Source organism: Motacilla alba, chromosome 10, assembly GCF_015832195.1.
Source record: "Motacilla alba alba isolate MOTALB_02 chromosome 10, Motacilla_alba_V1.0_pri, whole genome shotgun sequence".
Classification (NCBI taxonomy): Eukaryota; Metazoa; Chordata; class Aves; order Passeriformes; family Motacillidae; genus Motacilla; species Motacilla alba.
The window spans coordinates 9,291,671-9,310,140 of NC_052025.1; the positions used below are offsets into that span (position 1 = coordinate 9,291,671).

At 38.2% G+C, this 18,470-nt stretch overlaps 1 long non-coding RNA gene across 1 annotated transcript in view; it reads left to right on the top strand.

Moving 5' to 3' along the window:
- LOC119705219 overlaps window positions 1–18,470 on the top strand; it is a 225,475-nt gene that overhangs the window by 45,127 nt on the left and 161,878 nt on the right. Inside the window, exon 2 of the long non-coding RNA XR_005258170.1 lies at window positions 11,078–11,263. This is a non-coding gene — a long non-coding RNA (uncharacterized LOC119705219). The remainder of the gene's footprint in view (window positions 1–11,077; window positions 11,264–18,470) is intronic.

The following is an 18,470-nucleotide window of genomic DNA, read 5'->3' on the forward strand; positions in this document are numbered from 1 at the left end:
CCAGCTTCTCCATGTTTAAGTCATGATAGAATTAAAGAATCTTTGGTCTTCCTGCTCTATGTAAGGTTTTCTGTTGCATTCATCCCTGTTCAGTCTGGGTACAGAGCAGCCATGTGCTCACGAAGATCACACACTCTGCTCACGGGTGACAAAAGTGCCAGATGAGAATGTGTGCTACTAAAATGCAAGATGTAATTAAAACAAATCTGCCCTTGCTGAAGTCATACAAAGTGCAAAATAAAAGCTGCTAATGAAAACATTTTATCTTTATAATTGTCTGTTCATGACTGCAGGCTAATGCAGCAGAGCCAGGGACAAGGGGCAGGATACAGGAAGACAGGATGATAACAAAAGTATTGAAAACCTTTCCCCCCCCCCTTCATTTTTGCACAGTAACACCACAAGACTGGACCTTGTTTATAGGCAGGAAGTAAGATATTTTCCTAGTTGTCATAAAGTTGCCAACTGTTCTTTCTGGAAATTCTCTGCTTGTTTTTATCTGCAAGACATGCATTTTGAATGTTTCTGTCAGTGGTCATGCTGTGGTAACAAGATGCTTCCACCTCAAGGCACTCAGAGTTACCCACAGCATAATTACCCTGAAGACACTTAGAGCTTCCTCCTTTTTAGGCCCTGTACAAGGACAAGAAAGGTGAACTAAGCACTGCTTATCTCTGCTTTCTCACACAAATGAATGACATCTCTAATGTGAGCAACAAAGGCAATGCTAAAATTGTTACAATTAATCAGTCATTCAATCTGTGCTGAAGGAGTAAAGGCAATTCAGAGGAAAAGGGAGAAAGCAGAATGTGCGGCTGTCAAGAATTGACACAGATTTATTGAATGAACTCAGCTAAGAATCACATGTATAGTAGAAATGTGTCCCACTGCATGAGAGGCAGTATCTAAAGTTTTTCTGATCAGTTACCACATAAGGAAGCTGCAACTGTTACTGGTTTTTTGTCTTATCCTTGCAACTCTGTTGTTGATCATTAATCTTCTGTATTATATAGGGGTCTGACATGATTTCAGTGGACACTTGTACAGACATGCACCATTTCCCTGCTTTTTTGTGGAAAGACTTTACCATTACTGCAAAATACAAAAGGGCTGGAAGGAATAGCCACTAAGGAGCAGTTAGGGACTTGGGGATTATCTAGAGGAATGAAGACTGAGGGATGACCTCCTTGCTCTCTACAGCTTCCTGGGGAGAGAAGGTAGACAGGCTGAACATTTCTTGATATCCAGGGGTAGGATGTTTGGGTATTGTTCAAATCTGTACTGGGGGAGGGTTAGACTGGACATTAGGAAGGATTTCTTTACCAAGAGGGTGGTCAAATGTTGGAACAGGTTTTCTAGAGAAATGTTCCCCAAGCTGGTCAGTGTTTGAGAGACACTTGGACAATGGCCTCAACCACATGGCCAGAGATCAGCACTAGATGGTGAGATGGTGGCTGCAGGTCCCTTCAAGTGGAAGAGTCTGGTCTATAAGAGCCAGTAGAGTGGAGGCCTCAAACACAAGGGGTAAGAGCAGCCACTCTGCAAGGCTGGTTCTCTGCTCTCCCTTAGCCTCATCATCACCTGCATCATCCCGCAGCCCTCTGAGCAGCTGAGGCGTTTAGGATGGGTCTGGGAGGAAAACAGTGATGTTGTGTTTCTGTGGTATTTGTGAAGATTCTCATCCACCAGAGAAGGGCAAAGCCAAAGGTACTTTCCTTCAAATTTGATGAGCAGATAGAGAAAGATTGACTTTGTTCCACTGAAGGCAGAACAAACCTCTCAAGGCAGAGCACAAGATGGTGAAGGCAGCACCACGTTACACAGTTGGTGTGACTGAGAATGCAGGAGCATCTTCTGCATACCTTCTGTTTATTATGGTAGGAAAAGGTGCTGTTATGGTGCAGGAGATGCTGGCAAGAGACAGCCTGAAAAAAGAATTTTGACAGATAAGGAGAAAAGATCATGGTTGTACTATGTAGAAATAATCTGTGAGACTGTGAAGAGTCCCAAAACAGTGGCTGCCATACTGTTTTATTTCGACAGTACTCGGTGAAATGTGTATTTAGTTTGCTCTGTCAGCATTATTTACAAGGCATCTTCATAATGGCATTCCTGCCTCCATATCCCTGTACTTGCCCAGAATTTAAGTCATTTAGTCAGCAAATAGGCATTATGGAAACCTTCAATTTTTAAAAACTTTCTTTGATGGGCTTTTCCCTGATTCATCTGATATTACTGTTAGATCTGCTGTGCTACTCTCACAGGGCAGCTTGGAGCCTACCACAAGCACAATTCTGTTGTGGAAATTGCAAGTTACAGTTCCTGAGAACTAACATGCCTTTTGCTCTGAGTGGAGGTTTTGTGAATGTTGTTGTTTTGTTTAAATTTAAAAATAATTGGCTTGGTTTAAAATATTTTTTGTTTATATCACTTTGGTGCTTTCAGTTTGCATGCAGTTTTCTAGAACATTACTTTTTGTGTTTGAGTTCCTTTGTACTTGGCATATCCTAAGGGTGCACTCTCTCTCTGTAGGAAAGGAACATCCTACAGCATCACAAACAATACTGTCATTTGTCACCAATTCTTGGATGACTTCCAATATCACTTACTTATCTGAATAAAATTATTCTGAATAAATTATATTATTTAAATTATATACTCTAAATCCCCAAACTGAAGTGCCCAGGAAATACTTTCTTTTGGGTTGCTGAAATAATAGCTCAATTAGGAATTTAAAATTGGAATCAAGGAGCAATATTGTACGTATAGATAAATATCAGTGCACTACCTTTTTTGGCAGGAGCCTAAACTCTTTTGGGGTCAGCTGTTGTAGTGGGAGTTTCCCTTACTAGAGGTGCCCAGCCCACCATGTCATGCCCTTCATGTCTGAAGCTTTGTTCATTTTTAGTTCCTCAGCACATTATGTAGAAATTGTCTCCTTCTAAAAGACAAGTGGACAGGTGAGAGTGAACTTATCAATAAATTACTGCATCAGTGATGTTACATCGTTCAGGAGCTGCCTTCAAACAAAGCTTCCCATATGATGAAGACTGAGGGGCTTCATGTCTATATTTGCATCCCCCTCTCTGCTGCTCAGGAGCTGGTGGGCAGCCAGAACTGGTCTCTTTGCCACTGTGCCCTTGGAGGTGGCATCAGCTGACACTGCTTCAAAAATAGTACTCTGTGTTGAACAGAGTCTGCAGAGGTTTTGGGAGGTTTTGAAATGAAGGATTGAAGGGCTCTTTCTAGAGCCTTTTACAAAAGAGATGAATGAGTAGTGAACAGAATTGGTGGGGCTGGGATTCTTGTACAAAGAAGCAAAGCTGGATCTGTAGCAGTCAAAAACTCAGATAATTGGTGACAGTGTGTCCTGTCCCTCATCTGCTTCTGCCGGAGTGCAGCTCGTGCTGTCATCTACTGGAAGCAGATTGCAACGTCCTGGAAGTTTGACCAAGCTTCAAAGCTTCGATTATCACAGCGGAGAGCGTTGCCCGCAGCAGACATCCATTTCCTTCTAATGGAGAATACACAGTCTGCAAAGTTAGTTTGTTCTTTTTTACAGAGTTCTGGTCTGCAGACATGTTCTCTAAAGAAGTGCCATGAAGTATGATGGTAGCTGCTGGCACAGCAAGAGAAGAGAAAGTTTAGACCAAACCCATCAAATAAAACAATTTAGTAGAAAACCTTTAACGGTGCTTTTTAAATTATTAGAAGGAAAATACTGGGTCAGCTGTTTTAAAATTGTATTTTCAAAAGGGTGGCAGAAAACAGTATAGTATTTTTCTGCAGGTTCTTTCAGAGTTGACCTCTTTGAGTAGATAAAAGAATGTATCTCTATTGTTTAAATGTTGTTAAAATATGAGGCTGAACTTTTGCAATCAATTTCTTATGCAATGCTTTGAATGGGTGACAAAGCATCCTAGAGCAGTGTGTGGGTTACCTTGAGGACCTGAGAGACTGGCTGAATACTCCTCTGAGCTAAGTTCTGGGCTAAGATACTGTTTGTCCTTTTGGTACCTCCTGTCTTCTTCCTTTTGAAGAATACCAGCTTAATATACAATATTCTGTATTCCTGAATTATTTAAAACCACACAATTATGTAGGCAAGGAAAATAAATCAGTCTGAATGTTCATTTCAAGGAAGTTCTGTTAGGTCGCCTGTTTGGTGATTTTTGTACTCCCTTTCAAAAGAGTGTGTATGAGAAGGGATCCACCTCAGATCCTGCTCTGGTGAGATGCTGCTCCAGAAAGGAGAGTCTTGGTTTTAAAGACCTTATGACTCCACAAGTTCTGTGGGCTTCAGCTTCTGTTGCTATGTTTGGGGTCCAAATCTGTATTTGAAGCCAGGAAAATGCTGTAAAGCCACAGAAAATCTGTTCAGCCCTGGCACAACTGAAAGCCAGAACTTGCTGCCTGCCTCAGCCACACCCCATCTGTTTCTCCTTGCTACCTTCTCCAGCTTTATCAACCTAGATAAAATAGGAAAAATCCCACCTTATTGCTCAACCATGGAAAGTTGAGGCTTTCTGAAAATTCAGACTTGTGCTTTCCTATTGCTAGATGTGTAGCTAGTTCTCATTTATGCCTCTGTAAACCTAAAAAGACCATAGAGTATTTAATTAGACTTCCCAATATGTTACTTCTGTTTAAAGGAGATGATTTGGGTAAACCTGTGCAGAGATGCATAATGGTAAATTTCAACTCACCCACTGGTCCTTTGAGATTGCTTTTATCTTTATCTGAGTTCTAAGGTTTTTTTAATAATGATACCTGCAGATTCTCAATTTCCAGCAATTTAAATAACCAGTTTATGTAAACAAAAACAAAACAAAAATGCCAAACAAATTCATTGGTAATCACTTAGCTTAAGATTATTAGTTGTCCATCATTTTGGGCCTAAGTTTGTTATACCTCAAATAATAATATTCTATTATTATAATTATTTAGACTTGTGAATCACAGGTTCTTTTGGAAAGTTGAACAAAAAAATCAGACTATGGATTTGCAAAAAAATTTGAGTTATTCAGAGATTCCTGACATTGCTAACATTAAGAGGGCAAAAGTACTAAGGACCTTATTGATTAAAATTCATATCAAATAGAGTGGGACTTTCTGATGTGACTGAGTGATTTTTATTACATGGGGTTATTTAAAACATATCTTTCCTGTAGACAAGTAGCTCAATAAAATGCATGATAGAAGGGCAAATGTCAAAGTTTCTGCTCTTTTCAGAGGTGGTGATTTCAGTCTAAACAGACAAGAGCATTTCCGTTGCATTCCCTGTATTTTTATTTCTGGATTTCATTGTTGTAAATTGACAATGCCTGGAATTACAAAGATAATGGCATCGAAGTAAATGTTGTTAAAGCACTTTAAGAGCTTCTGGTAAACTGATTTATATGCAGCAGGTGTGGGGTAAACTGCAACAGTAATTGACCCTGTCGCCCTTTTCTGGTGGTTCAAGGTGGAGTAATCTCAGGGGAACCTGTTCATCTCTGCCCCACAGTGCAAGATGACTGCAGAGTCACTGCAAGGAATTGGGGTTTAGGCTTATAAAGATTTGTCACTAGCCACTGGATATCATTGGGCTCAATAAAATCAACAAGCTTATAATTCCTCTGAGCTATCTAACAGCAACCTAATTTAAAAATGCAAATAATAAAAACATACCATAACATTAAAAATGTCTTAAAATATTACAGATTCAAGTCACAGGAAAGAGTGCTGATCTTAGAAAGCTTGATGTCAATTATGTGCTTCACTGAATTAAAATGAACTCGTATTATTAATAAAGACTCAAATGATCTAGTCTGCTAGTCCAACCTTTCATCACCTCATATTTTCATTAGAAACTAACTTTTCAATTACGAACTGTCTTCCAAAACTTAGTACTGAGTTCCAAAATTAAGTTTTCCAGACTGTGATTCAGTCACGTGAACTTAAGTAGTACGGAACAATCTTGCAGAATTTGACACTGTTACATGTCCTTCTCCCTTGCTGCTTCATGAGTCTTTTCACATTAAGTGATCATCTTGTTCGGGCCACTGACAGTGAAAACTAAATCCAGCTGCTTGGGGACTTTTAGAAGAATAAGGCTCAGAAATAATCCAGATATATACAAAGACTAACATCTATCAAAAGCAATATTGAAATCTGAAAATTGAAATGCAACTGTCAGCTCTTCTGATGACTGCCAGAAGCAGTGGATGGAAGGAAAAATATTTGAGAAAGCTTTGTGCCTTTTTTTTTATCCTTTGAAGAACATTTCCTAATTGGAATAGTTTATTCTAATAATCCTAGAGGAAATCCTGTTGATTAAGTTGAGAACATTTGACATGTGAGCCATTCCTGGGCTTAGAGATATTCTTGTGCTGGGAATTGGTAGATGAGGGTTCTACAGCTAATTTTGTACTGGAATTTTTGTTCAATGTTGAAAAAAATCTCTGAAAATTTATATAGCTATTCAAGCTACCTGCAAAACTCCTCATTACTTTTAATGTCTGTGTTTTATTGGAGTACTTTAATATTACACACCATACTTGGTGGGATTTTTCTTAGGTGGGAGTTGTTTTAGTTATAACCAAACTATAGAAAATAAAAATTCAGAAAGGTTATCCACAAGTTATCACATCCATTTACCCCATACCTGCTATGATGTTTAAGGAATCATAAAAAATAATGGAAATGTTGGAGTGTTTTACAAAGAACTACTCTGTATCAAATGGCTCTGTAGAAGCAGTTGCACTTTCTCTCCCAAAGCAGTTCAAACATTGCATTTGAGCTAAAAAGATTTACTGTAAAAGTAATGGTTATCTATAAAGGAGAAAACAACAACAACAAAAAAGGTTAGTTTGGTGTGTTCCTGGTAGTTCCTTTGAGCTGAGTTCATGGAGGTCATGGAAGTCAAAATTGTTATTGAAAGCTTATGTTTTAATTTGAGTGTTGTATTTTCATTTTAAAAAATAGTAAAAAAATTGTCAGGAGCCAGTAAAAGACTAAAACCCCCTTAGAACAAAAGCTTTATCATATATAATGATGTTAAGTTGCAGGATATTTTGGTATGGGGTGGAGGAGTACTGTAGGAGACACAGCTTCTGTGTCTCTTACTCCTCCAGCCTCATTCCTAGATATCTCTTCTAGCTGGGAGTTGTTCTTCAGCAGAATTTTGTCTTCCTTCTCCTGGATTTCACTCAAGCCTCTCTGCCCAGCAGCCTGCTTGCTCACCATTTGTTCTCCTTCTTTCTTCTGGTCCAAGTTTTCTGGGTCACAATCTGTCTTTTCCCTACAGTTATAACCAGTTTCTTTTTCATTCCTCCAGCTCCTCTTCTTCCCAGTCTGTTCCGTGGAGGATTGGTGCTCTCCCTGGATATTTGAATTTGAGAGCTGCCTCTTGCATGTTGCTTGGACTTAGTAAGGAAAGTATTGAAATAGCAGCAAAGACCTTTTGCCTTAGTTCAGATTGTTCAACTCAGATTTGGCACTGAGCTGTAATTGCAGAGAAAGACCTTCTCAGGCCCCTGGAGCATGTCCAGTGCAGACAGAAAGGTTGGGAAATACAAGTCCAGGAAGTACTGGCTGTGCACAGACCACAAGGCTTGAACTTGGACTTTTTTGAGTGGTTTTTCATTGAGAGAGCAAAAGGCACAAGATCTCTGCCAACTTGGCAAGTCCCTGTTCTAAAGTATGGGACTTTTTAAAGAAAGGTCTTCAGACTCTTTTAACTTTCGAAGCAAATGCTATTTCCCGTTGCCTTTTTCTCAGGAACAGCTGCAGTTTTTTGACTGAAATTTTGCAGGAAATTCAGGCTAGGGGAGACACATCACTCAGGTGATTACAGCTTTCTCAATGGTGCGAGTGATTGAGAACAGGGTCTTTACTAGGAACACTGTGTCAACCTTAACTGAATTGTATTTTATCAGGGAAAGCTTTTTTCTGTCTTTCTCTGCAGGTGTTTATTTCTTAATTCTTCTACTTTTAGTACCTGTTCCTTAAAGATTGTTATTCTCTTCATCTTTCAGTAAGCAAGCAGTGACATGAAAACACTTGACAGTCAAGTCTGACTCTCTCAGTTCCATTTGAAACACAGCAGAGGAAACTTTGTTATCAGAGTCTTTTCAAGTAAAAATTATTATTATCTGGGAGGAGGTCAACTTGATTATTAGATTGCCAAGCTTTGTGCAAAACTGTTTACATTTGCAAGCCAGCAAAATCGATGTGGAATGCTGTGCTATATAACCAAGAACTGCATTTTTCCAAGTCTCTTTCAAGATAGAATTTTTCCTGTTGTCTATATTTCATTAAAAGCCAAATGGCTGCCATTATTTATCAGTTATTTTAGAAAATGTTAAAGGTTGTACTGGAGAAGATTTTTTTAATCTGAATTTTAGGTTTACTTATAGCACCTTTGTTCAGAATTTCTGCTTTCATGCTGGGAACACTTGGAATCACTCCTAGATACTGTTGCATTGAAAAGATGTATGCATACATGTTTAAATTAGCATGTTTGTTTCTACTGTAATGAACACAACTGAGTACAGCAAGCTGGTGTGGCATGTGCTGTTCCATGTGTGGCTGTGCAAAACAGTCAGTGCTCCACTACCTGTGTGAAATATCTGAAGCACTTATATGGAACGATATTAAATATGTTTCTAATTCCCATTTATCAAGTTTTGATTTTTTTCTATATAACCTTATTTGTCTTTCCCTGGACTTGGAATAGCAAGAAAGCCAGAGTAAGCACAAAGAATTTGGAGGCACAAGAAGGACTGAAAAATCCTTCATGTAAAAAGTACAGATTGGAGATTTGGCAATAGGGTGTATGGACGTCTGTTCCTAGACACAGCCTTGTGTTTAGGCATGGCTGACAGTGAGTGAGCTTGGTGATACTCCTGGTCTGCAGTTTGGGTAGAGCCGCCTAATGAAGAGCAGATCACCTGGCACTGACTGACACAATGTTTCACTGAGACAGAGAAATGAGAGGTTGTGGAGGGTGACTCACTTCCCCACAGGGTCCATATCCTTGAGCTTTTTTGGTGGGTTTATATATTGAAGACAACTTTGTCTATTCTGTAGTCCCTGTGTACCTAAATGAATGCTTTGTCCTTCAGAATTATCACTAAAAGTTTGTTCCTCTGCTTATTAGTTGTTACTTCATGAGAGGATCTGCTTTGTTCTGTCTGCATACTGGGTTTTCCTATTATCAAAATGTACCCTAACACCATTAGAAATGGAAGGTAGAGACTGAAAATGTAGTTTTTTCTATTATAATTTTTTTCAACTTTATGGTGTGGTTTTCTAAAAGGATGAAGGTATTTGGTGACATTTACTGTAAGTGGAAGAAGTTGGAACTGGTAAAAGGTGTTAACGGAGGATGGGGAGTTTATGCATCATAAACTTTTTCATAATTTAAAGCTTATCATTTTGGGGCAGTCCATCATATAATTTAATGTTAGGATGGCACCAACATTTAAAATGTATCAGCTCTCATTATTAAATTGAGCTTTAATAGCAAGTGGCTGTGATGACAGTTTCCAGATCTCCTGGGAAAGTGTGGTATGATTCAAGGATGTCTGTCACCCAATACTGTCTTACTTATGCTGTGGATATTTTTTTTCTAAGTAGTAACACTTGTCTGGGATGGCTTTGTGAATTACCCCTTAAGAAAAGACATAAAATATTTCTATCATTTATTTGAAATTACTTGTACTAAAACATTTATTGCAGCATTCACTATTTCAAAGGTACTAAATGAAAATATGTGGGAAAAAGTTCATTATTCACAAAAATTATTTTTGGAGATGTTTATGGTCAATCAATATTTTTTTCTATATCATTTACATTAGAAATGAGTACATGCTTGGAAGAGAAAATGCTGTGTAAATTCACGACTTACTAGAGCTGACAGTAGAAAAAGGAGCATGTAAAGTTTGTAGCACCCATCCTGCCTCATTGAGAACTGCTTCTGCATACTGAGTTTTTCATTCTGGATTCATAAATCTGAACTTCCAGATTGATTCTTTGGATTGGAACTGCCAGCTGATGGGCAGGGGGAAGAGAGTTTATCCATCCATATGCAATGTCAAATAATATCCCAAGATGTCTCCTCATAACATTTTGCTTAAATGCCATGATATTCTAAACAGTGGCCTGAAAAGCGTGCTGAAATGGAGCCATCTGCAAATTTGCAGACATCTATTAATGGTTAATGCTGATAAATGACAGTGAAAAAATTGCTTGATGAATTGCAACTTTTTCTTAGCGTAATACATTCTAAGATCTGCTACTTCCTCTGATGCATGTTTTTTTCTGTAAGTGTTGTTTGTGTGCTTCGAGCTGAGTACAGGCGCTCCCTTACTGCCCTGAAGTGGGTGTTTACAAGTTTACAAATTGCCACAGAGGTTTGAGCTGCTGGTTTGTGCAGGACAGGAAGGCCTTTTATCCTGGAGCTCGTGAGCAAGGCCCTCTGAGAATATTGTCAGTTTGTCTGTGACATGAGAAACTTTCCCGCGCGTGTTCATACGCTGGTATACCCAACAAGATAGATGGCATTTTTTATACTGAGAGAAGCACCCTCACCTGTTTATGAGCTGAAAACATGCACAATTACCATAGAATAAGTGATGCAAATTAGTTTTGTATTTAGCAAAGTGTGTATGTGTCTATTGTCTCTCTGATAAAATTGCTTCAGAATGTAGTACTATCAGGCAATTACAGAACTAATATGGGAAAGAAAAGTTTCTCTTTACTCTCCATCAAATGCTATTTATAGAGCAAAGGGATATCAGTTCTAGATTTATTTTTGTAATGCTTTGAAGCATAAGGATGCAGGTTTTTTTTCAGTTCTTACTAATAAACTTGTGTTTCTCTTCATTATCCATAGATGTCTAACCTGTCTAGTGGCTGGTATGAATACCTGAAAGAAGAAAATTAAGAATTCACTCTCTCTGTTCTTTCATGCTGATGAAATGCAATGAAATGAATGCTCATTTAAGCAAAACACAAAATAAGAAGTAAAATTTTGAGAGTTCAAGTGCATTTAAAATTTGAAATCCTTTCTTTTACTTTTTTCTTTTTGCAGTATTTGCCACCTCTCTTAGAAATCCAAAGAGAACGTATAGTTTATCAGGAATGGATGAACCCTCTGGAGGCAGAGTTCGGTTGGGGAAAATTTTCAGGATATGGAGAACAGATATCAATGAACACAAGCAATGCTGCTGTGAGAAGAGAGAGCTGGGAGTACTCAAGGCTCACATGAATTCCTACAGTAAGTACAGCATGAAGGTTAAAGGGGCTCCTTTGGGCAGAAAAATCTTTTAATAGTGAATTTTTAAACAAAGTCATTTTCATAAATGTTCAATCTGAATCTCAAAGCCAACTTGATTTGTGTAAAATTCAGCCAGAGGATATCCTAAAAAGTTCAAAGTGAGACTTAATGGAATTGCACCTTGATGCAGAAACCTTTGGCATTTTTGTGGCCATCAGTATTTTAGCAGCAATGTGGCATTTAAATAAAATAATTAGGGAGGAAATGAACAGTGTGAATTGTGAAATTCTTTGTTATTTGACCATACTGAAAAGCAGATGTGAAACACACAACTGAGACAGGTGTTATGCAGGGGTTTTGGGGGGATTTTTAAAATTTAAATAAAAACAAATTCAACTTTTTTTGTGAAGATCAAATCTTTAAAGAAATATAAATATGAGATGCTTTATTTGGAACAAATAATATATTTAAAAATAAAATTTCTATTTAGAAATGTTAGAAATTAGTTCAGCATTGTTTTGATATTTCCTTCCTTCTTTTTGTTTTTGCTGGGCCACACTTTTTCAGTCAAATCACTGTCCAGTGAGTAGGGTTTTTTCCCAAATTGGTTCAAGTCTGAATGAGACTAATTTTAACAGCTAAGCCTATGAATCTTTATGATATGAGCTCAAGTTCCAGCAGCTAAACATGATTTGAGTTTTTGTTGATTGGCATATGAAGGGCAGGTATACTGCTTATAATAAAAGTTATTTAAAAAAAATCCTGCTTTTCTAGGGCTATTATCCATACTCATAGTACAGATCTCTGCATTTCAGTTTGAAAAGCAGTGGCCTGTGACCTTTTACTCAGTAAGTGATTTAACCCAACTTTGTGGTGTATGTTCTTTTAAACTTGTATTTATTTTAAAACTCCAGAGGGACAAAACATCTGTTTTCATCCACTTGAACACAGTGAATTCTCTGTCTTCTCTTTTTCACCAGGGCTGCTGTGATATCAAATCAGTGAGAGCTCAATAAGGTGTGATAATATATGAGAAAATCACTGAGAGTAGAAAGTGCCAGATTAGTTGATTTCTTGCATTATTTTCTATCACAACTGTGATTTTTAGGTCTAAAGGAATATTGGTTTCCCATTTGGTGCTCATGTTTTATTTGTTTCCTATGGGATATCTGTTTGGTTTTTACAATCTATTTGCATCTGTTATAAAGTGATTATGTATTTAGGACCTCAGGATAAACCAGTAATTATCCTAAAGGTGTCATTGATACTGCCCTGTTACAAGTACCAAAAGACCTATTCTGGTAGGCACAGTGGATAATCTGCTGCCCTTTCTATTAAAGAACCTCAGGCTTTTGTATTGGTTTTCAACAGTCATAAATGTTTGGAAAACCCTTTTTGCCTCACGGTTAGTATTATGTTCTGCATTGTTATCTCTATCTTTTAATTATGTCTCCTATGTGTGCTCTCCTGTGCAACTGCAGCCCTGCTCCTGCTTTAGACCCCCCTAGTGTACAAAGATAGGAAGATGCTTTTGGAAGGCACTTACAGTTTAGGATGTCCATTAGCATTCCCAAAGCAATTTGTGTCCTTTCTTGTGTGACAGAGATATCGATCAAATGCCTGGTGAGTTAAACGGTCGCAGCTTAATCATGTAAACTTGTGGATTGAGGATTCTACTGCTGGGAGTCAGTGCTGTAATATTTCTCTATCCCTGACACAGAAATCAGAGTCCTGATTTCTGCCTACCTTCCAGCTGATTTTTCCAATCTCTGTGCCATAGACCAATACATAATTATGGAATTCTTAAGAGACTTTATTGCTGCATTTTTTCTGGCTGCTGTAGCTACTGTAGCCTGTACAGACCTGCCTTTCCCATCTTTTCTGTTAGCTGTTCTGAGAAGGGAGGAAACCTTCCTGCTGCTAAGCATGTTATCTGCAGAGATGATCTATCTGCAGAGTTCTGAGGAAAAGTCAAATGACAATATGTCAGCTTTGCAGTTCTGGAGAAATTATCCCCCATTACCTTGGCAGTGGTAATAGTTTACAACGTTCATGGGCTGTAATGGGCTGTTTGCCTTAAAGGGCTTTGACAGTTTTGCTGAACTTAACATGTACTCAGCTAAGGGATGATCTTTCTTCACTACATCACTTGCAGTTTGAATAGGTCACATTTTGATAAGATGTGTTTGATTTACTGTGAAACTGCTGTATAAAGTCTCCTTTTTGCTTACATATTTCTCAAAAGGTTCACTGCATTATTCTGAGAGCAAATACCTAATTATTTGCTGCTGAAAGCCATGTAAGAACACCTCTCTATTTCTGAAATCCTTCGGTGATGTCTGCCACAATAAGTTTACATCCAAAATGAGTAAAGCAATGGAAAGTGATTTCGTTTTGTGGGGTTGTTTAGTTGGAGTCTAGCTTGGTCATACGACAAAAAAAAGAAGTCAGAGTCTGGTGGGGGAGGAGTGTGTTGGGGGGCTCCTGTTAGTGGCTTGTTTGACTCCATTATATCTAGATGTGGAACTGAACATTTGCTGATACTATTGATATCAGGTCAAGCTGTACAGGTACTTCTAAACCCTTCAAACACAGACCTCCTGAGAGAGTGCCTCTGAAATAGTTTCTTCTTACAATGATATTTCTTCCAATTACATATAGCAGAAGGTAATATTTGGAATAAAAAAACACTGCTGCCATGATGGATGGAGCTTGCCTGTGCTCTTCTAACCAGTATTACCAGATATGATTTGTAGGGCTGCCAGGAAGAAATGTTTTTGGTGAGAGTTGCACTACAGAATGGTCTGGGCTTTTCTGCAGGATTTAGCTGTTTCTTACAGTTGTGTTCAGGGAGGAAGTGTTGGTTATGACAGGGCAGGCCAGCACAATGAGGTGATAAAACTTCAGCACCATAATATCTGTGACTTTAACACCTCTACTATGATCCTTGTGTAGAGTTTAAGGCCAATAAAAGTTTGTGTAAAGAGAAAAAAGCAAAATGAGGAAAATATGTTTAAGAACATCTACTGTCATGTAGAATTTCTCTGATGGTGGATATAAGGTTAATATAAGACTCTTCATTAGCATTTGAAGCAAAGTTGTCTGAAGCTGTAATGACAACACTAAGCTCCAGAATGGCTCACTTGGTTTGCCTTTTTGAAGATGATCTTAACTGGGTGCCACCATACTGGGAACAGGAATGATGAAAAATAATGCTGTGTGAACATGCTGCACAAGAAAAGGTAATAGGTATTGTAATGCTTGAGCAAAGGTTAATGAAGAAGGTAATGAAAAAGCTTTACAACAGAGAGTAAGCTGTTTCCCTGATTTGGTATCTAAAGCCCATGTGTAGCTCTTTGGCTGTGTCTTTAACTATCCACCAGTTGGCAAAACTACTTGTGAATCGTAGCTCTTTGTTTTTAAATGTATATAAAGTCCACATCCCAACTCCTTTGTCTGCAAGCAGAGCAGTTGAGTAGATCAGCCCCGTTGTCTGAGCATCTGACAATGCCCATAAAGGATCGTAAGAAAATGTTGATAATTCTGTTCCACCTGTTGTTTGGCTCTAAAAGGAGAATTATTTTTCGATTGGGCCTTCAGCCATCCATGCTTATGTTTGAGAAATGGTAACAGACATTCTGTTTATCACTTGTGATAGTTGCCCATATGCCATGTGTGAGGAGTCAGGTGGAAGCATCCTTACTTCTCTGTATCATAGCAAGAAACACTGTGAATTTCAACCTGGCTGAATTCAGAACCCACAGAGTATGTTCATTTGGCCAGAGGGCATCCCATTAAGAGGCATCAGAAAAGTCTCTTTCAATTGCTAAAGACCTTTCTAGCTGTAATCCCTGCTGCTCCTGGGAATTGGATTTGGGAAGTTAAACCAAACCTTTTTCTGGCAGCTCTTTGACAATGCCTCCGGGGCTGCTAATGTATTAGGGAAAAATTCTGCCAAACTTTCTACAATGTAACATTTTTGTTCATAAATATACCAGCTGGTTTTAATGACACTTGTGAGATATTGATGCAGAAAGTCAGGGTGGCAGAATCTTTATTCATGGGTGGCAGCTCATGAACAGCTTTAATTCCAGCTGCTTAGAAAGGAACAAGAAACATCTAAAGTTAGACATGAATCAGAAAGTTTTTGCAGTTAAATGAAACACCTGACTTTCCCTTCCACTTCTGTGACATCCCTAGTGATCTGATATTTGCTATACCAGGCAGATCATCCCTGTGAGCTGATGGGTGAATTCTTTATCTGTATGTCCATTCACAGTTCTGCACCTGTTTCAGTTTTGGACATAACTAGTGTTGGTATTTCCTCTTGTTGGGCTGTTTTACTCCATATCAGTCTAGCACTTCCGTAGTCATCGGGAGTCTCTGCCCTTGGTAAGAGATGACTTAGCTGTGATGAATAACAAACTGTCATGTTTATCAAGCTGTCGTTGATAAACAATTAATAAAGAACACATCAGCAGCTGGCATCTTGCTTTATCTTATTGAGAATCATATGAGGAAAATTTTAAATGTAGCAAACATTAATTAATGCATGTCTTTGCGGAGTTTATTATCCATTTCAATTTCCATAATAGGGCTGCGTCCGAGTGAACAGAATATTTCCATTCTGAAAATGGCTAGTGAGATTCATGTGTTTGCTTTCATTCCCTCTGTGTGTCTGCCTCTGCTCACCATTCTTTCATAACAAAGCTGTCCCCAGCTCGCTTTTTAATGTTTCAGATCACATAAAGGTGCTGACATTCAACACAGAGATAGTACATTTATTTTTCAGTTTACTGAATGCATTTCCCAACATAAATTTCAGTAGGTGAAAAAGATAACAGAGAATATTGAGCAGAACAAAAACAGTGTTACAGCCAGTGAGTTCACACAATCACTTGTACCATAGCTAATGGGATGCCCTTGCAGATATGCTGACAAAAGGGCTGTTTTAAGTCCTGCTCTGGTTGTGCTACCACAAGCCACGCTGACTGCGGGGTGACGGCCTCCAGACTCTGCAGGCAAATGCTCAAAGGGCAAGGGCAAACCACAGTTACCTACTGCAGCGACTTGCAGCTGCAGCCATTGGTTTCCTGGTGCAAATGAGAAATGACATCAGATGAGCTTTGTGCTAGAGACGTGATTAAATTGAATGCTGCACCAGACAGAAAGGATTACAGTGATGTTAGTTTTCTAAGAAAATGTAGCACAAAAGTCTAGGCTGTACCTCTGTCAGTTGAATCTGACAGCATTGGTCTGCCAGAAAAACTCCTGAAGGTAAAGACTCCAGTCTGATGTACTTTGTTTACATTGAGCTTATGGTTGTTTAAAATCTGGGTTTGGGGCTGCGTATGTTTGAATAGAGCAATCTGACTTCTGGTATTTCAGATCTTAACACTAATTTAGCGTCTTATTACATATGCACAATCCACCAAGTGCACATTCCTGTCTAGGTGCTGTAAATTAGCTACAGTATATGAATCTCAGCATGTAATGTGATAGCATTTTATTCATGTTGGAAGTAATGACTGCATTATGTTTTTCATGCCCAAAGAGAAATAGCGTGACTTCAGGCAACAGAAATTAACAGTATGAAGCATTATTGTTTGTGATGTTGTTGATGTTTTAATTGCTGATCATTAATCTGTGTTCTTCAACTCCAGTGTTGGTGAAATTATAATTAGTCCAGTGTGTTTTGCTGAAATGTAGAAAACAATCAGTCTGCCACTAATGATAGGGCACGTGGGACTCTGAAACTGAGTTTTAAGTCAGTACTTCTGTTCCACAGTGCATAATTTTTTAAAATATTTATATTAAAAGAGCAAAATGTACTTATTGGGAGAATAACTTGCACTAAAGAAAACTTACAGAATTGAAGAAAAGTCAAACAAAATCTTGGATATTTTATTTATTTCCATCTAATGACATAGTGTTGTAATTCCTGTGCTACAGTACAGTGGAAAAAACTTTGGACATACATCTTTCTGGAAATGTAAATAATGTCATAGCTGATCCTAAGTGTAGCCTTTACTCTCTCATATGTGTGCTTGCCTACTCAATTAGAAGTACATATGCTCCACTTACTGTACTACTCTTTTATTCAGGCAAAGATCAATTTAATCACAAGTTGACTCTCATCATAATGCATGTGCACATGAGCATTCCATTTAAAACTGTGCACGTGTTCCAGGGTTATTTATGTTGTCAATCCAAATGTAGCTCTGCTATAACACCATATCACATTCACTTACATCAATGGAAAAGGAGTTGAAAAACTGCAAATTCATTGTATGCCTGCATGTATGTGCAACTTGGTCAATATGAAAGATATTCTGAGAGGAATATTGAAGGGCTATAAGACAGCAGTTATGATTTTGCATTGTCTGTAGTGGCTGGGCTTAGCCTGTGTGGGAAAGATGCTCCAGCAAACCAAGATATGACTGTAAATTTTCAAAAGTGAGCTGATAGAAATCCAGATGTGGAGGATCTTTATTTTATTCAGCTTACCTGAAATCAACTGGAAACAGGTTTTAATTCAACAAAACAAAAGAGCCCTTCAGAGGTGATTGATGAGTGTTCCACTGAGGCTTTTCACACTGTAAATACAATGCTTCTAGTGCACTGAGCTCACACTGCTACATTTTGACTTTAAAGCATCTATAACCTGGTCTGGGTTGAGATGAGGTCAGTGAGATACTGCCACCTGCTACAAGAGAGAGGCTTGAATATTTCTTTTAATGAGGCAGGGGCCAGCTCTCATTTGACATAAATCTGGTTCTAAATAATTTATCCTACGAATCCATCTCCTTTTGTTTAAAGAATAAATTATTTCCTATTTAATACCAAATCTATAAATTTCTATTAATCTACTCTGTCCAGAAAAAAAAAGTATTCTGGTTTAGCACAGAAGCAAACAAGTGTTTACTGAGAAACTATTTTGTATAATTCTAAACCCAGATGTTTTCACAATAATATCTATAATCTGTGATGACATTCCTATTGCCACAAGACACATGAAGGTCAAGCTCTTAATGACTGATATATTCTGATTAGAAGTGTCAAGAAAGGGGAAGAAATAGCCTTGGCTATTATGTGATTTAGGAATTGTTCAAAGTTGCCCACTCTTGGTGTTAATCCATGCCAGCTGGAAAGAAGATTGAGATTGGGTAGCTCTTCAAATGAAAATTGTTGTTGTAGCAAACCTTGA